Genomic DNA, 20,670 nt, shown 5'->3' with positions numbered 1-20,670 from the left:
CCGACTCCCAGGTTTCATCCTCCATTGGGCCTAAATCTCTTTCCCATTTCGCTCTCGCTTTTAAAGGGAAGTCTAACAAATATGCATGTAGAAGGTCCTTATAAAGGGTGGTAATGACTCCCCTTGTGGACCCTTCCCCACACACGTATTCCAGAACTATGTCCTCTTGGATCTCAACACCACCGCCCCTGTTTCGAGCTTTAAAAGCATGTTTCATCTGAGCATATTGATACTCCCCAGTCGGTCTCAGTCCAAACTCCCCTTGCAGCTGCGAAAAGGACTTTAATCCTCGTTGTTGAACTATCTGAGCCACCAAGTGGATTCCTTTGGCCCTCCACTCCGTCAGCACTCCAAGGGCCGCAAACTCAACCAAATTATTATTAAACCATATCGGTGTAAATTTAGTCAGCCCCGTAACCCCCCGAATCTGTCGCAGTCTGGTCCATAATTTATATATCAAAAACATAGTTGGGTATAATTTCCCCAATACTCCCAAGGAACCATCCTCCAGACACTGCGCTACCGGTCGTCGGTCTGTCACCCTCTCCATCAAGTGCTGTACCGCACTGGAGGACACCTCCCGTGCCCAGCCCTTCAAATGTTGGCTCTGGGCTGCAAGAAAGTATAACTCAGGATTGGGTAAAGCCAATCCTCCATCTTCCTTGGGTCGCTGAAGCGTCTCCAGGCCAATACGTGGGTACCGCCTCCCCCATATCAGGCTTCTAAAAAGAGCATCAATCTGCCGGAATTTCCCCCGTGGAATCCAAACTGGCGCGTTATGTAGGACGTAGAGTAATTTGGGCATCAGAACCATTTTAATTAGATTAACCCTCCCCACCACCGATAAGTGCAATTTATTCCATGCATCCACTTTTGCTTTAAGGGCGCCCACGAGAGGTGTCAAATTCCTATACAGAAACTCTGTAACTGGCATCGAGATCCATATTCCCAGGTATCTGAAAAGGGATACTACCCTAAGCCGCCCCTCTCCCAATGGCTCACTTCTGCTCTCCTCCACCCCATCCACCTCAAAGAGGACCGATTTATCCCAGTTTATCCTCAATCCCGATAAGTCTCCAAATTTCCCAACGATCTCGATAGCCCCATTCAAGGCTTCATCCGGGTCCGCTAGGAACAGTAGGATGTCGTCTGCATATAACGCAATCTTCTCCTCAACACTCCCATAACTGAACCCAGGGACTTCATCCGACTGTCGGATCTTGGCGGCCAATGGCTCCACAGCTAAGGCAAACAGAAGGGGCGACAGTGGGCAACCCTGCCTCGTACCTCTGGCCAGCTTTATAGGCTGAGAAAGTTCCCCATTCACTCTAATTCTAGCTGTTGGTAGTGAATATAACAGTTGAGTCCACGCCACAAATTGCGGGCCAATACCCATACATTTCAACACCCGCCAGAGATATCCCCACTCCACACTGTCAAACGCCTTATGGGCGTCCAAGGATGCAATAACCCTTCGGCCACAATTGTCAGACTTCAGCTGCAGGTTCATATGCAGCCTCCGCAGATTAACCGCTGTAGATCTGTCAGGCATAAAACCAGACTGATCCGGATGCACAAGGTTAGTAATGACACTAGACAGACGGGTAGCTAACACCTTGGCCAAGAGTTTGACATCAATGGTTAACAGAGAGATTGGCCGATATGACTCAGGCTTCCCCAGATCCTTATCCTCCTTCGGAATAACCACTATAATAGCCTCCCTCATAGATGCTGGGAGATACCCTTTACATCCAGCCTCCTCCAGTACTAACTTTAATCTGGGAATCAGCACTTCCTCCAAACTTTTATAGATTTCGGCTGGTAACCCATCAACCCCAGGTGCCTTCCCATTGGCCATAGACTTCAGCGCCCGACTCAGTTCCTCCTCGGTGATAGGGGCATCGAGGCTCACCCTATCCTCCTCACTCAATTTCGGAAGACCCAGACTCTCAAGGAAAGTCTCCGTATCTCCGGCTGACTCATTGACCCTGGAGGAATATAAGTCCGCGTAAAAGCGGGAATCTTGTTAAAGTTGAGGGACGCATGGATTCCTCTCAGTATCAACAGATTCTTGACAATAATGTTCATGAATCAGTGACAAAGTTGAAGTTACGCAGGGGATGGATCTTTCAGCAAGACAATAATCCAAAACACCGCTCCAAAGCTACTCAGGCATTCATGCAGAGGAACAATTACACTGTTCTGGAATGGCCATCCCAGTCCCCAGACCTGAATATCATTGAACATCTGTGGGATCATTTGAAGAGGGCTGTCCATGCTCGGCGACCATCAACCTTAACTGAACTGGAATTGTTTTGTAAAGAGGAATGGTCAAAAATACCTTCATCCAGGATCCAGGAACTTATTAAAAGCTACAGGAAGCAACTACAGGCTGTTATTTTAGCAAAAGGAGAATCTACTAAATATTAATGTCACTTTTCTGGTGGGGTGCCCATACTTATGCACCTGTCAAATTTTGTTTGAATGCAGATCACACATTTTCTGTTAGTACAATAAACCTCATTTCAAGGCAGAAACATTACTGTGTCCAACAGTTATTAGATATATGAAACTGAAATAGCTGTTGCAAAAAAACAATTTTTATAAAACATTAAGCTTAAGATTAATAGGGGTGCTCAAACTTTTTCATATAACTGTATATACCAGGAAAGAGTACAGGTATATAACATGATGGGGCTCAGGATAAGGGACAAATACCGGGATGGGGACATATATACCAGGAAGGAGCTGAGGATGGGGGACATTACTGCACCATGGAGGGGGCATCTTGTATGTACTTATAGGATTTACAAATCTACAAGGGCCCAATCAGCTGACCAACGTGGGAGGAGCAGGTCCAAATTTTGCAGCGGGACCCATTGGAATCACGCCACTGATCTGCAGATATATAATGGTTACGTTGGCAGATACAACTGCACCTCAAGATCTTATTTACAAATCTGTGTATTTTTCACATGAATTCTCCATTCATTTTTGTATCGTGTGTCTGTTTTTAGCATTTGTAATATGTCATCCAAAAAATTGGGATGGAGGTTCCCGATGTTTCTCCTAGCAATCTCATCAATGCCATCCATGTGCCGTCTGCTTTTTTTCACTAACTTAGTTATTGAACTGTTAGCAAAATGGACCAAAGTTGGACTGTCTCTGTTATTTTATTTTTAAATCGCGGATCATCGTTCGAAAAAGACCCTCCCTTGTGAAGAGTCCTACAGAATATAATGTGTCTGTATGCGGCACTTGGATGATTGATATTGAAGCGTGAATACGGCCCTTGTAAAACCAGTTCTGCATGGTAAAATCAGACACTATAAAGCTGCACTGTTCACTTTCTTAGAAAGTATCAAACAAGTTATTTGACTGGTTGGATTGAATGCAGCACCACCTAGTGTTCATATGTGGCATTAGTCCTGTCATCTGTTTTTTATCACACACTTTATTACGTTTACTATTAATGTTGCCATATAAATGTGAAATGTAATTTGATAAAATATGCTGTGGGTCACAATTTTACTGTTAGTGTTGTAAATTGTCTCTTCAGATTCAATTTGCATATTTCCCAGAGGAGCCTCACGGCTTAAAAGTCTCCTCATCTTGGCATGGTTACCATGTCACTCTCCGTGAGGAGAAACGTTACCCCTTGGATCACTGCTACTGTTGAAACTTGCATCATGGGCGAGGATTGTGGTTCCATTTGAAGGGATATGAGAGATTTCTTTTTAATTTTGTTGCAGCAAATCCTAATCGGATCCTTTGAATTTGTTTACCAGATTTTTATTTTCATATCACTACTCAATAGTTTTTGGCGCGGTTATTATCCCTGATCATGTTTTAAGAGACTGACATTGACTTATAGGATTGCTAGTTCTCATAGGTGGCACATGCAAGATAATTTGACTACTTCTCAAAAAGACTCCAAGAAGTTTTGTGGCTCCATCCGTGATTTGATTACATAAATACAGGAACTTTTCAGAGTGGTTAGCTCAAATTTTAAGGAGTGTAAAAAATGCTGCAAAGTAAAAATGCTTCCAAAAATAGGAGGGTTTCTATAATTATAGTTTATATAATAATAATAATAATTTTATTTATATAGCGCCAACATATTCCGCAGCGCTTTACAAATTATAGAGGGGACTTGTACAGACAATAGACATTACAGCATAACAGAAATACAGTTCAAAACAGATACCAGGAGGAGTGAGGGCCCTGCTCGCAAGCTTACAAACTATGGGGAAAAGGGGAGACACGAGAGGTGGATGGTAACAATTGCTTTAGTTATTCGGACCAGCTATAGTGTAAGGCTCAGGTGTTCATGTAAAGCTGCATGAACCAGTTACCTGCCTAAGTATGTAGCAGTACAGACACAGAGGGCTAATAACTGCATAAAGTGTATGAGAACATGATGCGAGGAACCTTTTTTTTTTTTTTTTTTTTTAAATATAAATAGGCCACACAGGGATCGTTAGGTTAATGCATTGAGGCGGTAGGCCAGTCTGAACAAATGAGTTTTTAGGGCACGCTTAAAACTGTGGGGATTGGGGATTAATCGTATTAACCTAGGTAGTGCATTCCAAAGAATCGGCGCAGCACGTGTAAAGTTTTGGAGACGGGAGTGGGAGGTTCTGATTATTGAGGATGCTAACCTGAGGTCATTAGCGGAGCGGAGGGCACGGGTAGGGTGGTAGACTGAGACCAGGGAGGAGATGTAGGGTGGTGCTGAGCCATGGAGTGCTTTGTGGATGAGGGTAGTAGTTTTGTACTGGATTCTGGAGTGGATGGGTAACCAGTGTAATGACTGGCACAGGGTAGAGGCATCGGTGTAACGGTTGGTGAGGAATATGATCCTGGCTGCAGCATTCAGGACAGATTTATATATAAAATGCAAAGTGAATGAATAAAAGAGAAATGTAAATCCCACCAATACTTGGTGACTACACATTGCCTTCATGACCTGAAGCATGTTGTGAATATAAAGCTTTTTCCTCTTCATTTCTGAAGAATTGATTCACTCCGTCAGTGCAGCCCACCTACGTGTTCATCCAACTGGATCCACAGGTTATGAAGTGTGGTTTTTCCAAACATTTTGGAGAATTGACCCCTGATCTTCCGTGCATGAAGCTTGTGCAGAGACTTCTGTAGGTCATCACCTCCAGGACTCCTGGAATTTCTTGATGACAATAGCTGAATGTTGGGAGTCGTTATCCAGCGGCAGAATTAATTTGGAGGCAACAAACACCTCCCTGATTGTATTACATGATATGTAAGTATCTGCCGGTATTTCTCAACATTGAGGACCTCAATAATCCTGAGCAAATCCCCATCTGCATTTTCTGAAATGCAGTCCCAAAGTTGCACGACCCTGCACCATGTTTCACTGCTCCTGCCTACCCTGGTTAATGTGCTGCTCTCCAGCATTTTCTGTACAAACATCTGTCTATTACAGCCGAATACCTCATATATTTTCATACACTTACTCCTCAGTCCAGAGCACATACTGACATTTTTCTGCCCCTGGTACCTGTGTTTTTGGACATATTTGAGTCCCTTAGTCTTGTTTCCATGTAGTCAGATTTCTACAAACAGTAGTTAGATGTAGCTGGTCCCAATGGTTGCTGTCTGTTCTGAGCTGATGCCACTGCTGGACATTTTCCGATTTCTAAGGGAAGTAACTAATGATGAGTGAACGTGCTGGAATAACGTCTTATCTGGCAGTGCTCGTATATTATATTCCAGTCACTGCCAACTGCATGATTTGCGTCGGTTATAAAGCCTAAACACTGTGGGGATTGTCCGTTAGGGAGTCCCCACATGTGTTGAGGCTGTCTGCAAATCATGCAGCTGCAGGGACTCGAACATAATATATGAGCACTGCCAGATACTCGGATAACACCGGAGTATGCTCGGATAAGGGTATGTTCACACGTTCAGGATTTCCATCCTTTTTTTTTCAGGACAGTTTTTTTTAAAAACTGCAGCTCTTGGCAGAAAACGCAGGTCCTTTTTTTGTCCTTTTTTGATGCGTTTTTTGATGCGTTTTTTGATGCGTTTTTTGATGCGTTTTTTTATCCTTTTTTTACTGTGTGTTTCCTAGGAAGCTTTTTAGGGCTAAAATGGCTGAAAATACCCTAACCCTACCCCTAACCCTACCCCTAACCCTAACCCTACCCCTAACCCTACCCCTACCCCTAACCCTACCCCTAACCCTACCCCTAACCCTACCCCTAACCCTACCCCTAACCCTACCCCTAACCCTACCCCTAACCCTACCCCTAACCCTACCCCTAACCCTACCCCTAACCCTAACCCTAACCCTAACCCTATTCTAACCTTAGTGAAAAAAAAAAAAAAAAAATTCTTAATTTTTTTATTGTCCCTACCAATGGGGGTGACAAAGTGGGGGGGGGGTGTCATTTACTATTTTTTTATTTTGATCACTGAGATAGGTTATATCTCAGTGATCAAAATGCACTTTGGAGCGAATCTGCCGGCCGGCAGATTCGGCGGGCGCACTGCGCATGCGCCCGCCATTTTGCAAGATGGCGGCGCCCAGGGAGAAGACGGCCGGACGGACACCGGGACGCCGGGTAAGTATAAGGGGGGGAGATTAGGGCACGGGGGGGGCATCGGAGCACTGGGGGGGGGGCATCGGAGCACGGGGGGGGGGCATCGGAGCACGGGGGGCGGGATCGGAGCACGGGGGGGGCAGCCACACTCCGCCCACGCACTTCCGCCCGCTCCCCCGCACTTCCTGCTGCAGCGGTTCTGCACATCAAATCGCAGTAAAACCCGCAGATATATTTTTGATCTGCGGGTTTTACTGCGATTTTGACCTCACAATGGAGGTCTATGGGTGCAGAACCGCTGCGGTTCAGGAAGAAGAATTGACATGCTCCTTCTTTTTTCCGGGAGCTATTCAGCGCGGCTTTTTTTTTACAATTTCCGGACCATGTGCACAGTGTGTCCTGTTTTCCATAGGGTACAGTGTACTGTACCCTGCATGGAAAACAGCTGCGGAACCGCAGCGGCAAAACCGCCGCGGTTCCGCGGTAAAAAACGCACTGTGTGAACATGGCCTAAGATGTTATCTGATCACGTTCGCTCATCTCTAGATATAACACAATGTCTCTTTTTTATCTCCTGCACTAAAGGCCCCTTCACATTAAGCGACGCTGCAGCGATACCGACAACGATCCGGATCGCTGCAGCGTCGCTGTTTGGTCGCTGGAGAGCTGTCACACAGACCGCTCTCCAGCGACCAACGATGCCGGTAACCAGGGTAAACATCGGGTAACTAAGCGCAGGGCCGCGCTTAGTAACCCGATGTTTACCCTGGTTACCATCCTAAAAGTAAAAAAAAACAAACACTAGATACTTGCCTAACGCTGTCTGTCCTCCAGCGCTGCGCTCTGCTTCTCTGCTCTCCTCCTGTACTGGCTGGGAGCCGGAAAGCAGAGCGGTGACATCACCGCTCTGCTTTCCGGCTCACAGCCAGTACAGGAGGAGTGCAGAGCACAGTGCTGGAGGACAGACAGCGTTAGGTAAGTATCTAGTGTTTGTTTTTTTTAACTTTTAGCATGGTAACCAGGGTAAACATCGGGTTACTAAGCGCGGCCCTGCGCTTAGTTACCCGATGTTTACCCTGGTTACCAGTGAAGACATCGCTGGATCGGTGTCACACACGCCGATCCAGCGATGTCTCCAGGGAGTCCAGCGACGAAATAAAGTTCTGGACTTTATTCAGCGACCAACGATCTCCCAGCAGGGGCCTGATCGTTGGTCGCTGTCACACATAACGATTTCATTAACGATATCGTTGCTACGTCACAAATAGCAACGATATCGTTAACAATATCGTTATGTGTGAAGGTACCTTAAGTTTCCTTAGCCGACCATTGTGTCTTCAGTCCTTACCGTTGCCCGCTTTTTGGAGCTTCAAAGAGTTTGAATGTCACATGAAACCTCAGTCTGTTGTGAAATCTTTTCCTGGGAGAGACCTTGCTGATGCAGTATTACTACCTTGTGTCTTGCTGTGCTCAGTTTTGCTGTAATGTGTGACATGAAATTGCCTTCCAGAACCTCACCCTTGTAGCAGAGTTTTGACTGTTTCAACCTACATAGGAAAATGATGATTATTGTCACCCGTTTGGTGTAATTGGTTATTTATACAACCGACTACAATCAACCCTGACTTTGTACAAGTGTACCAAAAAAAATAAAAAAAATAAGGCAAAGGGCGGTCACCAAATACTGATGGGATTTGGCTATGTTCTTTGTTCTTTCACTCTACATTATGTTAATTGATAAAAAATAAACTATTAACGCTTCTATTTCTCAAAGTTTTATCACTTTGCAGCATTTTTTCCTGCACCTGCTTAAAACTTTTGCACAATATACATTTATATGTATATATTACACGTGGTAATGGAGGTCTGTCTGTGATACAATAACGTCTAGTAGTGGCAGCTCAGCGTCCTCACTGATTATATTGTAATGGGATGATAGAGAGAATATTGCCAGCAAAGACCGAGATGAATCTTCCTCCCCTTATATTAGCTTAGTGACATGGCCCACGGTGTCTCATATGCTTGGTGTCACGCTGTATGTCAGAGCTGCTATATGCAGAGAGGACGGCAGCCATTGTCTGGGGGAGATGATTAGCGACTTATTTAAAGGGTTGTGTCTGATGATGTATCGTCTGCTTCATTTACTGCACTGCACTTTCTGACCGTGACCCAGGTGCACAGCAGCTGTATCCCACCCACCATTGTGCCTCAGGCCATCGGACCCCAATGATGACCAACGAGGTCAATTAGTCAATATGCCAGACTGTAATAAAACAGGGGGGATCCATTTACAAAATAAACACCTTAATTAAGTGGAAGGTTATATTTTATACTGAGAAACTTTGATTCTGGAGAAAGTCTGATTTATGGGTGTGAAAATCATGAGCTGCAAGAAAATGAGCTGAGAGCAGTATACAACCCCTGGCAAAAATTACCGTATGTAATTGCCGGCCTTGGAGGATGTTCATTCAGTTGTTTAATTTTGTAGAAAAAAAAAGCAGATCACAGACATGGCACAAAACTAAAGTCATTTCAAGTGACAACTTTCTGGCTTTAAGAAACACTAAAAGAAATAAAGAACAAAAAATGTGGTAAGTCAGGAATGGTTACTTGTTTTAATGGAATCACTCAATTCTGAGGAAACAATTATGGAATCATGAAAAAAAACAAACAAAAAAACCCCTCCAACACAACTCTAGTATTTTGTTGCACCACCTCTGGCTTTTCTAACAGCTTGCAGTCTCTGAGGCCTGGACTTAATGAGGGTCACACAGGACTCTTCATCAATCTGGCTCCAACTTTCTCTGGTTGCTGTTGCAGATCAGCTTTGCGCACCCGCAGTGTCAGAGGCAGAGTGGGGAATGATGGGAGAGGGAGCATCAGGTGACGCTCTCTCCTCCATCATTTGCTTTTAACTTTACCGGCAGACGCCGGTATAGTTTAATGCGGCGGTGCCGGAGTTGGCGCTGGAGACAGGCGGGCCCCCCTGCCTCACAGAGGCCCCATAGCGGCTGCGTGATGTGCCGCTAGCTGAGGGCCCCTGGGGGAGCGGGGGCCCTTTGCAGCTGCCTGCCCCGAACGCCAGCTCTGAATGGGCCCCCCTGTCTCGCCAGGGCCCCGGCACTTGCCCAGGTACGCCGGGTGCTGACGCCGGCCCTGTTCAGGTGCCAATGCACTTTATATCAAAGAACCTGCCAATTGTTGAGGATTAAAGGGTTTGTGCAACAATTCCATCAGATGACTGATAAGGAGACATTGATCTGATGGAACTGTGCACAACTCCAATATAAGCCTGTAATAAAGAACGCGTCCGCAGTCACACCAGCCAAAAGGATGACAAATGGCAGCCATTATGATGATGAGCGCGTTGCTATAGAAGATGAGTGCACGCTGGTGCAAGTAGCTTTATTTATCTATTTCTGGTTTGATCTGAACCCTTATTGAAAATAAACTACAGGTAGTTATCGACCCCACTGAGTGCAATAATCCATCCTCTATCCTAGCAATAAAGCTTAAATTTAATGCTTCATATAAAGCTTTGACATGTCAGAGACACGTCGTAAGTTTGGATGAGTGGGGGTCTGGATGCGGAGACCCCAACCTTCTCTAAAATGAGAGAGGAGAAACTTTCAGATGAGACATCCATAGACTGTTTATCAAAGCCGTGAGAGCAGCACTCAGCTGACAGGTTCTGCTCCCAGTTATTGGACCCTGCACCCAGACCCCTAGCAATCAAAACTGATGATGGGTCTCTGTGCCACAAACAAAACATTTAAAGGGATTTTTCCAAATAATGTATATTCTATTAATAGGTTAGTGGATAACTGATTGGTCACTGTGGGGAGACCACTAGGACCCCACTGATGTGTGACATCGGGTCTTGCAGAGCCCAATCTGCATGGAGGGGAGATTGAATACACATAATATAATTATTATTTATTTTTACACATCTCCGCTCCATTCTCTGGGACTGATACAGTAGCACTCAGCAATGTCCTACACTCCCAAAAAGCTTCATTCAGTCAAGTAGAAAGGTAGGACCCCCGCAATCAATAAGTTATTCCCTAACCTATCACTAGGACATAACCTATATTCTCCTTGTGACTGATTTTAGTAGAACATCTTCGTCACTTCGTGCCTGGCGTCTGTCCCCTGTTCTCGGCCTGGTAGCAATAGCGCCTTCAGCTGTAGACGTCAGAAGTCGGTGACAGACCAGTCTTTAAGAACGTGCTGCCGACAGCCCCACTCTCAGGTGTCAGCGAAGGAGGAGAAAAGCCCCTCGTCACAAAGTCAGTCCCATCTAAGGCTGCAACATTAATCAGATCTTTCTGTAAAAATGATAATAATAATAATAGAAATCTGTCTGCAGATTTAACCATTAGTCATATTGCTCCATAACGCCCAATGAAGCCTTATAATTGGTGGTTTGTGAATCATTTGGGGCAGAACCTTGGAATGTCTGGTCTAACGTGGACTAGAAGAGGTAGCTTTACGTTATCCAGTAAGTAGACCCCGACTCGTCACACCCAAATCCTGGTGTACGGGGTAGACGATACAGAATACAATGACTGCTCTTCACATAGCAAATCTCATTATCATGGGGAAGTTTCCAGGAGGTGGTCAGGATAGCCTCCCCGATTGCGTGTACACGACCCTCCGCCTTACACATCACTGAATTACTGAGCAGAATTATCTATAATTGCAGGAGAATTACTATTATCGATTGTCTTGGGAACCGTCATCCTCAAATGTCATCATATCTCGGTCCCTTTCTACTTTTGTTTGTGGTTATACTAAATTGTGACGTATAAATTGTCATTTTCTAACATGTTATCCTTCAACAATGTCCAGATTTCTACCAAGACATTTGTGAATTAGCTTTATCAACACTGGGAATGTTTTTAAGGCTATGTGCACACGCTGCGGAATGGTGCGCGGATTGGTCCGCACTGTTTTTGTTAAATCCGCAGGTAAACCGCACTGCGGATTTACCGCGTTTTTTTCTGCGGTTTTTGTGTGATTTCCACCTGCGGTTTTACACCTTTGGATTTCTTTTGTGGAGCAGGTGTAAGCCGCTGCGGAATCCGCACAAAGAATTGACATGCTGCGGAAAATAAGCCGCTGCGTTTCCGCGCGTTTTTTTTTTTCTGCAGCATGTGCACTGCGGATTTTGTTTTCCATAGGTTTACATGGTACTGTACACCTCATGGAAAACTGATGCAGAACCGCAGCGTCAAATCCGCAAAGTGTGCACATAGCCTTACAGTAACAAATGTGTGCGTTAGAACAGAGCAGTAACTCGGCATTTCCACTAATCCAGGCAGAAGAGCGCCTCTCTCTGTGAACTACTGGGACTGTAACTCCGCTCATCCTGATCTTTTTGGCTCATAAACAGAATAACAAAATTGGAATGAAGTTGGTGAGAGATCGCAAGTAAGTGATGGAATAATGGTGCTTCATATGCAATTCAGGGTCTTAAAGAGTAATTGTACTTTGAAGTAACTTCAGGATAAGCATTCCTGTGTGTGTACATGAGGAATAATATTATTTCTGACCACAGTGCGACTTGTATCCTGCATTCCCTCAAGTTTCTCTTCTGTGGGTTCCGTGTCTTTGAGTTGGTGGGAAGAGACTAGCTGATATCCTCTCTGCCATTCCCTGCACAACAGGAGGGATTCCTGCTCTTCATTCCTTTTTAGCATACAGAAACAAGTAGTAACAGTGTGGAGGAAACTACATACTGAGCAGTGTAGATGTGAATCCAGTACTTGTTAGAAAGCTCAGCACAATCTTTCTGTGTCTCCACCTGATTATTTTCTCACTCTTCTCTTCTCTGTAACCTGTCAGCTCAGTGATCTGGCAGTAAGTCCTGTCTCTGGTAGATTTGGGCTGTTTTTTTCTTAGTGGGACAAGGAACACATGTCTTAGAAATGGGAGAGGAAGCAGAATTCCCTGATAAGATATGCTACAAAGTTTCTCATGCTTGCTTGTGGTATTGATTTAAGTTTTCTTAAGGTACAGTTGCCATTTACCGTAAGTGGCTGCTCCCATGCAATAACCTTTATCTGTATCAATATCTCTCGATTACTCCATCTACAGGAATAAAACTGAGCGTTCATATCGAGAGAAAAGAAACTGACGGGCAAATTGGTAGCGGCTTATGTCCTGGAGAACTAAAGGGTCAGGTGTTACATCATTTATTGGGAGAGTTGTGAGACGTCCATACACAATAGATGTATGTATTATATTGGTGGGTTCAGTCGACTATTACCCGAGGTGTATGGGGGCCCTTTAAGGACATCTGAACGGCAGATTTTTCTAGATGTAACGGCCCCCCAGTCATCCAGATAGGAGACAAATACCTCACAGATAGCGGAGTAGGTTATTGCATAGGTTTAGGGGAGATGGATCAACTATTCAGAAAAGTAACCACAAAAACATAACAGACATGCAAACATGATGTAGACATCTGTCTGCTCATCTGAGATGAAAATGTCAAGAGCAGAAAGTTCTTTAAAAAGGAATCAATCCTAGAAAACGAGCAGATACAATTATGCAGAGGAGATCAATATCCCTGCGGGCCGGACACACCATACATGTCCAATATTCCTTTCGCTTTTTGATAATTTTCAGACTTGAAATGCCACATGTCTTTGTTAAGTCAAGTGGATTCTCCAAGAGGTCAAGCCGCCTTCGTGACAGCGTGCGGGTCATGGCCCCGGACCCTAAGGGTTCTCCTTGTCCACTTTTCAGGCAGGACAATAGCAGAGTTGGAAGCCGCGTGTGCCGAGTGCGCCCTCCCGGTGAGATTGTAATTAAAGCAGACTTTAAACAGAGGGGAGATTTCCATTGTCTCTGGGGCTCATTTCATTGGAGAGCTGATTAATGATGTTGGAAAGAGTAAATGAATATAGAGCTCATCTATATACCCAGCAGCCCCTATGGGAGCAGTGGTGTGATCAGGAATATCCTGACAGGCCTGGCATCAGCTGGCCAACACAGACAGCCAGAAAAAACATGGCCCTATCTTACCAGGACATCTCAGGTCTCTGCCAATGTTTTCCCTATCACTGCGCTTAATGAGTAAATCATCTTCACCGGTGGTGCAGGTTACGGCTGTATGCCAACTGCAAACCTTATACCCTTGTCTGGTGCCTTCAGAGTACACCCCTATATGATAAGGGGAGTGGTTCCCACTGACTACTGCCACCCCACCATTCACCCCACTGGCTGCTGCCACCCCACCATTCACCCTACTGACTGCTACCACACCGCCATTCACCCTACTGACTGCTACCACACCGCCATTCACCCTACTGACTGCTACTACACTGCCATTCACCCTACTCACTGCTACCACACTGCCATTCACTCTACTGACTGCTACCACACCTCCATTCACCTTACTGACTGCTACCACACCGCCATTCACCCTACTGACTGCTACCACACCGCCATTCACCTTACTGACTGCTACCACACCGCCATTCACCCTAGTGACTGCTACCACACCGCCATTCACCCTACTGACTGCTACCACACCGCCATTCACCCTACTGACTGCTACCACACTGCCATTCACCCTACTGACTGCTACCACACCGCCATTCACCCTACTGACTGCTACCACACCGCCATTCACCCTACTGACTGCTACCACACCGCCATTCACCCTACTCACTGCTACCACACCGCCATTCACCCTACTGACTGCTACCACCCCACCATTCACCCTACTGACTGCTACCACACCGCCATTCACCCCACTGACTGCTACCACACTGCCATTCACCCTACTGACTTCTACCACAACGCCATTCACCCTACTGACTTCTACCACACCGCCATTCACACTACTGACTACTACCACACTGCCATTCACCCCACTGACTGCTGCCACACCGCCATTCACCCTACTGCTACCACACCACCATTCACCCCACTGACTGCTACCACACCACCATTCGCCCCATTGACTACCACACTGCCATTCACCCTACTGACTGCTACCAACCGCCATTCATCCTACTGACTGCTACCACACCGCCAATCACAGTACTGACTGCTACCACACCGCCATTCACCCCACTGACTGCTACCACATCGTTATTCACCCTACTGACTGCTACCACACCGCCATTCACCCCACTGACTGCTACCACACCGCCATTCACCCTACTGACTGCTACCACACCGCCATTCACCCTACTGACTGCTACCAACCGCCATTCACCCTACTGACTGCTACCACACCGCCAATCAGTACTGACTGCTACCACACCGCCATTCACCCCACTGACTGCTACCACACCGTTATTCACCCTACTGACTGCTACCACACCGCCATTCACCCTACTGACTGCTACCACACCGCCATTAACCCTACTGACTGCTACCACATCACCATTCACCCAACTGACGGCCAATGTTTATACCATTTATACTTATTTAGTTATGTTGCCAATTGTTATTTGGTTTTCAATGTTTAGTGCTGTGCAAACGTTATGGGTGTGGACAAAATGCTGCAGAGTAAGAAGCTTTCGTATCTAGAACAGTGAATAATTTATTTTTTATCCATTAACACAATGTAAAGTGAAAGGGCAAAATAGAAATGTGAATCCCATCAGTATATGGTGATCGCCCATTGCCTCCATCATCAATATATGGTGACCACCCGTCGCCTCCATCATCAGTCTTTGGTGACAGACCCGTTGCCTCCATCATCAGTATATGGTGACTGTCCGTCACCTCCATCATTAGTGTCTGGTGATTGTCCGGCACCTCAATCATCAGTCTCTCGTGATCGCCCATTGCCTCCATCATCATTATATGGTGATTGCCCGACCGCCTGTAAGACCAATGTAACCATCAAGGCTTCTTATTCCTTTCACTGACTTTGGATGTTTTTGTACCATAAAACTTTAAAGCGAACCTGTCAGCAGGATTTTGCTAAGTAAACTACAGACATTGTCAGGTTGGCTCTGTTAAACTTATTAAAATGATACCTGGGGTGAAGAAATCTGTCTTGTGGTTCTTGTGTAATCTTGTGTAATCAGTGTTTAAAGTTTTCAGCTAATGATATGCCCATGCTCCGGGTCGGGACTATAGGCAGAGTCTTATCTTCCAGCTCTAAGCCAGAGAAACCAAGGAAAGATCTGACCACAGGCCGCCCCGCAGCACGGGCATATCATTAGCTGAAAACTTCTAACACAGATTACACAAGAACCACAAGACAGATTTCTTCATCCCATGTATCATTTGAATCAATTGAACAGAAGCAACATGACAATGCCTGTAGTTTACTTAGCAAAATCCTGTTGACAGGTTTGCTCTAATACATTAAAAATGTTCAAGTTATTTGGTCAAAGTATCATCAAAATGCAATAATCACTTGCTGACTTTCAACATGATTGGAGCTCTACCTGTAATCCGTGCATCATTATTCACCCAACAGGAGCTTTTCTTAGAACTCTGAGTGAAGCCAATAAACGATCATAGACCCTCGGCTCCAACATCTTCTGTCACCACCAATGAACTGGAGGCCACCAGAATTGTGACTGGATCTGTGGATGTGACTGGAGCATAAGATGACCCAAGATCTGAACAAGGTAGGGTCCTGACAGCAGTTTTTCTATTATAAGCTTTGTTGGAATATTGACCACTAAGGGCCTAGGAGCAAACTGGGAAGAACACCTTGTTTCCCAGAAGAAAAGCTAAGTATGACAAGACCTGTTCATTCCAATCATTTGTGGGGGTCCCAGCAGCAGGAGGTCCACTTCAGACACTGAGCAACACGCCATGAATTCTCTTCATGAAGAACTTTCCATCGATATTTCATAGATTCTCCTTTATCTATATAAAAGTTATAGGCAAGAGATAAAAAGTCACTTTGTGGCAGAGCATTGCAACAAAACATCAAGACAATTCCCGGATAAAGCCATGAATGTGAAACGCTCAAAATAATAAAATTAAGCTAAACAATTTTTTTTTTTGCACAAAGAAATAAGATAAATAAGGTTTGGAGATTAACATACATAAAATCTTAAAATTCAACAACCGCAGCTGGTTAAAATGGAAATAGTCAGGTGCGGACTTGTGATTATGTGTCTAATTACTGGGATTATTGCATTCACTAGACACGGGCTGATATGCCGGCAGAACACATTAATTCTCTATATGAAATGATCTTCCTCATTAAAAAACAAAGCCTTTTGTGTCTATATGAATGGAAACAATTATCACGTATCCAGTTACCTGTGACTACAAGGGCAAAACGCAGAAGGAGTTTTTCTGTGAATTAAGAAAAAAAATAGTTTGTTAGGGTATGTTCACACTGAATGTTTTTGCTGAATTTTTTTATGCTGATTTTTCAGCTGCTTTTTACAGTACCAGCAAAGCCTATGAGATTTGAGAAATCTCATGCACACACATTGTTTTTTTTTGTCATCGAGATTTTGTGCTTTGCAGCGTTTTTTTGACAGAGCATGTCACTTCCTTCAGCGTTTTTGCTGCGTGTTTCACCCATTGACTTGAGTTGATGGTGAAAAAGTGCTGCAAATACGCAGGTTGACTTTTTTGCAGCGTATTTGCAGCAGAAAAGTCAAGGACAACTGGATGTGACCTCACAGTCAGCTCTGCTACATCTAGATGGCAGGCTGCATGGTGCGTCCATACAGCCTGACATCCAGCAGAGCTGACCCGAACCCCATTCACTTGAGTGGGGGGTCCCACAATACAGTGTTTGACACGCTGTCATATATATGACAGCACTGCAAACACCGCTTCTGATCGTTGGTGAAACCATCCCCGCCAGTCAGAGAGCCGCAGTTCCCACGCTGTCAGAAAACAGTGAGAGCACTCAGCTGTGATCGGAGGTATACAGTTTACCTCTGGTCACTGGTGTCAGCTGATGGGACTACTGCTCCCATCATATTGCCCCCCCCCCCAGCCAAAAAATAGCAGCCTACAGCTGCCCAGAAAAGGCACAGCTATTAGATACGCCAATTCTGGCACTTTGCCCGGCTCTTCTCACTTTCCCTGTAGCGGTGGCAAGCGGGGTTCTTATTTGTGGGGTTGATGTCACCTTTGTATTGTCTGGTGACATCAAGCCAATGGATTGGTAATGGAGAGACATCTATAAGACACCTATCCATTACTAATCCTATAGATATATGGCAAATACAGACACAGCCAGAATACAGTCTTTTATTAGAAATAAAACAAAACACAGTTTTCCATTTTTATTTAAAAATAACAAACACAGTTATACTCACTTAACGCTAATTCCACTGAAGCCCTCGTTCTCCTGTAATAAACCAAAAATAAAAAACAACATCCCTCACCTATCAGTCGTTCTAATCCATGTCTGGGGGTTAAATAGCCAAGATGCGACCGTCCAATCTGAAAACCACTGGTGAATGAGCGGCTGGGAGCGCAGCATCAGTGACCGGCGGTGTCGTCATCGAGTTTACCTCCGGTCACTGAGGCTCCGTTCCCAGCCGGGCTGAACTGCGGTGACTTCGGTGAGATCCCCGTTAGCACCTAGAGAAAGTCACACAGTTCAGAGGCGACTTCACCGGGAAAATTTAACTGCAGTGAATTTCAACTGCACCAAAAAAGCACCAAAACATGCATTTTTGCCGCAGCTTCTTTCCTGCCAAAAAATCAGGTTTTGCTGCAGAAAAAAAAAATCCAGCAAGCACGCCCAGTGTGAACTTACCCTAAAGGTTTTCTTTTACAGGTTTTTTAATGTGAATTTAGAAGTCAATCCCAGGAATGAATCATGTATTGAAGATGTCTGTAAAGGAAATAAAAACATAAGTGGCACCTGCATAGGAACTGACCTGCTGTGCAGATTTCACCTGTTGCAACAATTATGGCCAGAGTTTACCACAATATAAATGTATAATGTAAAATATAGTAAATTCGTGGCCCTGTCCCCTCTTTCTGAACCCACATACTTTCTTTTAAAGAAGTGAGAGCGGCATAAAAGGGCCAAAAAGTTTCATATTTTTGCACAAGTATGCCTTGCACAAAAATATGCAACTTTGTAATTTTTTTTGATACAAGGCTTTTTATAACTTCACACACTTTGTGATCATACCTATCAATGTTACAATTGAATGCTGTGATTGGCTGCAGTGGTCAATTGATGTATATCACCATCAATGTTATCGTCAATCTCTCCTCAGGCAGATATGGCTGATAACAGAGAGCAGTAGTTGTTAGCCTGTCCTATAGTCTGCCTCTACCTAGCCTGAAATAGCTGATAACAGGGAAAACTAGATGGCACAGCAAATATCAGTGTTTTATCAGCAGGAGATTATCACTGCAGGACTAGGTCTCACATGCCAGACAGTCCTGCTAATCTGTGTAATCCAGCTGACACCACTGATTATATTGTCAGCAAGAACACAGCAACCTATGAATCAAGTGCGTGTGTGGGGTTATAGACAGGAAGCTGCCAATCAGGTGTGTGGGCGGAGTTACACACAGGAAGCTGCCAATCAGGTGTGTGCGCGGAGTTATACACAGCTCAGCATTTGAGCACTGCTGCATCTGCAGCAGAGGAAACTGGGATTCCATCAAAACTGCAGCAAGCAGCCCAGTAAGTGACACATCACTGGAATCTAGCGCTACATCATGCTGCTCTCAGATTACATAGCAAAAACCTGCTGTCCAGTTCGCTTTCATCGAGTAAAGGCCCCTATGCACATTAGACTATTGTCAGCTGAACCCGCCAATACGGACAGATGCGTCCGACAGTTTAATATGTATGGGGGCGCCGGCCGACTGATGGTCGTGAGGGATCGATCGCGTGTGTCTGACTTTGGACTGCCGAGATGCAGTGTTCTCTCTGAGACCTAATATTACAGTCTGCGACCTAACATTTAGCAGGGTTGGATTTTTGGTGGAATGGTGGCATTGTGTCGCATATAATGCAGCCACATTCACAATGATTGTGATCTTGTAGCTGCTCTGACTTTGTAGATCCAGTCCTTATGATCACTGATATCGGGATGGAGCTGATCCGCTGTCTGTTTCTAAGGACGTCCAGGTGAAGTTCATTTGTAACCGGAGGATATGGCATAAAATAAGTCGGCCTGTCCGAGGCTGAGAAAAAAAAAGATTTGCAAAGTTGTTCAACTTTTCGCGGGGATTTAAATCTTTAAAGCCACAAAAGTCTACAAGAAAAGAATGATTGTCATGGACTAATGTATCAGTCGTCCCTCTCACTAATTTATCCGCCGTGTTTACCCAAATTCCTGTTTGACATGAAAAGTAAATGAGTTATCCCGAGTCCGTGTGTCGTCTACACGAGGGGCCTTTTCATTTCCTCTTTATCGCCTTGTTAGTGGGGACATAACACAATTACATAATTCAGATAACATGATCTGGATCCTGTGACAGGGGGTGATGGATCTGTTCCTCCTGTACAAATGATCCCATCATCCTATACACAGCATCGCCCTCATTTCCATAAGGTTTCCATATCGTTCCTGTGCCTCCCGTCTTCCTCTTTGTTCACCCTGTATATTTGTCACTTTGTGTCATTAAATATTCACATATTAATTGTCATCCACCCCATTTGTCATCGAATCACTTGCTAATTGGGGAACAAAGTTCCATTTTGTATTTAATTTGGTATTTTTTAATTGTTATGTTTTAGATAAAGGCAAACAGAAGGAAAGCAAATTAAAGAAGATAGAGAAGATGATAAAAGAGAAAAATAAGGTAAAAATATGACAAAGATTATACAGCTAAAACATGAATGCGTCTGACTTCTGTCAGACTATGGTGGTCTGTCACTGGTCGCATAAAACAATTTTTTGTTGTTAGTTTTAACCAGAAGACCAAATTCTTGGTTGAAATAATTTCTCCCACTTCACACTTACACGCTCGGCTCGGCAGAGTGTACATGTGTTCTCAGTGACGTGAGTGAAGTATGCTAGATCCTGCAGATGGCTGCTTATCTCCTATGGAAATGAAAGGAACTCAATGTGCCAGATCCTTCTCTCCTTCAACATCACCTGTCTGGAAGAGTTAGGGTGCCCCCATACACATCAGATGGGTGTTGGTTTTAGGAGTT

At 44.7% G+C, this 20,670-nt stretch overlaps 1 protein-coding gene across 2 annotated transcripts in view; it reads left to right on the top strand.

The window, feature by feature from the left end:
• Window positions 1-20,670, top strand: part of ROBO3 (roundabout guidance receptor 3) — a 438,180-nt gene that overhangs the window by 9,602 nt on the left and 407,908 nt on the right. The window contains exons 2-4 of one of the 2 annotated variants that reach the window (XM_069741133.1): window positions 11,902-12,014; window positions 16,036-16,189; window positions 20,251-20,315. The gene's annotated coding sequence lies outside the window, so the exon portion shown is untranslated. Of the gene's footprint in view, window positions 1-11,901; window positions 12,015-16,035; window positions 16,190-20,250; window positions 20,316-20,670 lie in introns of those variants that run through there. The other variant, XM_069741132.1, reaches the window with a different exon arrangement.

The sequence above is a fragment of the Ranitomeya imitator genome, chromosome 10, assembly GCF_032444005.1.
Source record: "Ranitomeya imitator isolate aRanImi1 chromosome 10, aRanImi1.pri, whole genome shotgun sequence".
Classification (NCBI taxonomy): Eukaryota; Metazoa; Chordata; class Amphibia; order Anura; family Dendrobatidae; genus Ranitomeya; species Ranitomeya imitator.
The sequence above is the reverse complement of the archived record's forward strand: the minus strand, read 5'-3'. Positions and strand labels throughout refer to the sequence as shown.